This window comes from Schistocerca cancellata, chromosome 3, assembly GCF_023864275.1.
Source record: "Schistocerca cancellata isolate TAMUIC-IGC-003103 chromosome 3, iqSchCanc2.1, whole genome shotgun sequence".
Lineage (NCBI taxonomy): Eukaryota > Metazoa > Arthropoda > Insecta > Orthoptera > Acrididae > Schistocerca > Schistocerca cancellata.
The window spans coordinates 518,092,583-518,096,088 of record NC_064628.1 but is presented as its reverse complement, the minus strand read 5'-3'; positions in this window follow the sequence as shown (position 1 = coordinate 518,096,088).

Below are 3,506 nucleotides of genomic sequence, written 5' to 3'. Positions count from 1 at the left end.
TAGTAAAAAAAATTGCACACAGAAGTAGTGGATTTCCATGCAGTCTTGAAGAAGTAGTGTGGTCCTTCCAATGGAAAGACAGTGCTGACTCTTGACATGCAGACAGGTAATGGGCCACAACAGAGCAAACCCACAGCAGAGTCATTCGACGTTTTGAAGAAGATTGGTAGATAGGTCATCACAGAGTAGACCTACTGTAGTCCTGGTAGAGATTGTGGTATTGGTGGGCCACCAGAGGTGCAGACCCACTGCAGTCCTTGTAGAAAGTGTGGACAGGCCCACTGTAGTCCTGGTAGAGATTGTGGTATTGGTGGGCCACCAGAGATGCAGACCCACTGTAGTCCTTGTAGAGACGGCCAGCAGCCATCTGTTGCGACTGTGCGGGTGCACAATCACCAGTGAAGAGTCTTGCAGTTAATATAACAAGTCCATAACCACCACTTGTGCACTCACAAAGTTTTTGGAATGAGTTTTTGCAAGTTGCGTAACCGAATCGGTAGATGCAACTGAGTCCATTTTAGCTTGCAAGGTCTCATGATTTTCATGAACAATAGTTTGCAGTTCTTTTATGGCTGCTTCGTGATTCTGTAATGCATTTTCATGACGCGAAAAAATAGGTTGGAAATGCTCACAAATTTGTGTTTTTACGTCATTACAGATTTTTTGACATTTCGATTCGATGTTATGTAACTCAGTAGTTAAATCTTCACGTGTTTGTTCAAGTGTGGTGTCTAACTTTTGAAGATTTTGTTCCATTGTGTCTAACTTTTTAAGATTTTGTTCCACTGTGTCTAACTTTTGCTGTGTTTGTCTCTGGTATTGTTCCATTGTGTCTAACTTTTGAAGCTTTTGCTGTGTTTGTCTCTGATTTTGTTCCATTGTGTCTAACTTTTGAAGATTTTGTCCCATTTGTTTCTGATTTTGTTCAAGCGTTGTGTCTAACTTTTGTAGCCTTTGTCCCATTTGTTGCATTAACTGTAATAACAATGCACTGGTGTCTGAAACATGTTCCTCAGTGCTTTTCGGCAGTGAATTTGCACCGGCAACATTCACATTTTGACAAGCGGAAAATGTGTCTTGACTCATTTGAGAAAACGGTGAGGACGCAAAACCTGAATCTACAGTATTTGCAGAATTGTGTCCTATCATTTCGGATTCCTGAGGCGAGCTGTTGCCGACCGATCGATCGATAATGTTTCCCTGTTCACTACCTGTTTCACTGCCTACGCCATTGTTTGACGCCCGCTCCATTTCCCTATGCACAGTTACCAAATTACTACTTTGAATATTAGTTAATTCATTACATGGTGGGGCCAACACACTGCTTTCGTCTTCACTGTCATTTCTCAGCTTACTTTGGAGCCGAGTGTTACGTTTTTCACACGCCATTATTGTCACAATATTTCACACGATAACACAGAAAAGCACAATTTGAATAGCAAAAATAAAAGAACACATTAACATAGCACTGAAAATAATATGTAGTTAATTACAAGCGCAGCTGCGAAATACTTGGTGCAAATCTACATGCATGCCACAACTGTTTTACAGTACAACAATGAAAGACTGCAACTACAAAGGAGATTCTCTCTACAATTACGCACTAGCAATAAACAAAAGCTACACTAAATACACAAACTACAAGAAAAAAATCAGAAGATTCCAGTGAGGTATCCTGGCAGGGTCGCCATATGAAACGTCCCCTTAGAACAATTTATACAAAACTGTGCTTAACCTGATACACAATATTATTTAGCGCAACGCAATCTGACTATCAAAAATCCCTGCAAAATAATGGCCCTGAATAACATTAAACTATACCTTTCAGAAATTACTTACCTCACAAAAATCTTCGTTGCTCGAACTACTGCAATACAGCGAGTGCCACTACTGCCAGCTAAATAAAAGATTCAAACTACTGAAGGCACTAACTACTGATAGAGATAGTTACCAGATGAAAGATATTAATAGAGAACAAACAATGTATTTACCTTAATATTCATAATTGACATCCAGTATTACAAATTATCAAAACTCCGCCATCTCTCTCCCCACATCCACCACTGCTGGCGGCTCACCTCCAACTGTGCAACGCTACGCGCTGTTCACATCCAGCTATAGCAGTTCATGACAACAATGGCAGACAACAATGCAAACTAGCCACAGACTGCACACAGCACAGCCAGTGATTTTCATATAGAGCGCTACGTAACTTTGCCAATAAGAAAATATAAACAGCCTACTTACAAAGTAAAGTGCCCTCCGCCACACACCGTTGGGTGGCTTGCGGAGTATAAATGTAGATGTAGATGTAGGCAGAATAGAAGGAGTGACCCATGAGGAAACTCTTCAGTTCCGATGGATTACTGCTAAGATTTTTGAATTCGAGTGGTAGCTTATTGAATATGGATGCAGTATACTGCACACCTTTTTGCACAGGAGTTAAGGAAGTCCGATCCAAATGCAGGCTTGATTTCTGCCGAGTATTAACCGAGTGAAAGCTGCTTATTCTTGGGAATAAGCTAATATTGTTACCAAGAAATGACAGTAAGTGAACGGAGGTCGACAAGAGGTTCTTGAGCTTACACCACTTATTGCCCGAACAGTCCGTTACTGAGCTAAAAATATCCTTTTAGAATGGGAAGATTTACACCAAAATATAATACCATACGACATAAGCGAATGAAAATAAGCAAAGTAGACTAATTTTCGTGTCGTACCATCACTCACTTCTGATACCGTTCGAATAGCACAAATGGCAGTATAAATCTTCGAACGTGGTCCTGAGCGTGGACTTTCCACGACAGCTTACTATCTATCTGAATACGTAGAAATTTGAAATGTTCAGTTTCACTAATCATATGCCCGTTCTGTGAAATTAAAATGTCAAGTTTTGTTGAATTGTATGTTAGACAGTGTAAAAACTAGGTCTTACTGTGATTTAGCGTTAGTTTATTTTCTACAAGCCATGAACTTAGGTCATGTTCTGTACCATTTGAAACTGAGCCAATGTTGTGCACAACATCCTTTACTAACAAAGCTAGTGTTATAAGCAAACAGAAATATTTTGGAGTTACCCGTAATACTAAAGGGCTTATCATGTATATAAATAAGGAACAGGAGTGGCCCCAACACTGATCCCTGGGGACCCGCCATTTGACAGTACCCCACATTACAGCCGTTATCAACATTGTGAATAATGACCTACCTGTTGCTAAAGTAAAAGGTGAACCAATTGTTTGCTACTCCCCATATTCCGTAATGGTCCAACTTCTGCTGAAATATTTTGTGATCAACACAATCAAATGCCTTAGTTAAATAAAAAAATATGCCAAGCGTTCGAAACCTTTTGTTTAGCCCATCCAGTACCTCACAGAGAAAAGAGAATATAGCATTTTCAGTTGTTAAGCGCCTTCTAAAGCTTAACTGTACATTTGATAGCAAATCGTGTGATGTAAAATGATCAATTATCCTTACATACACAGCCTTTTCAATAACTTCTGCAA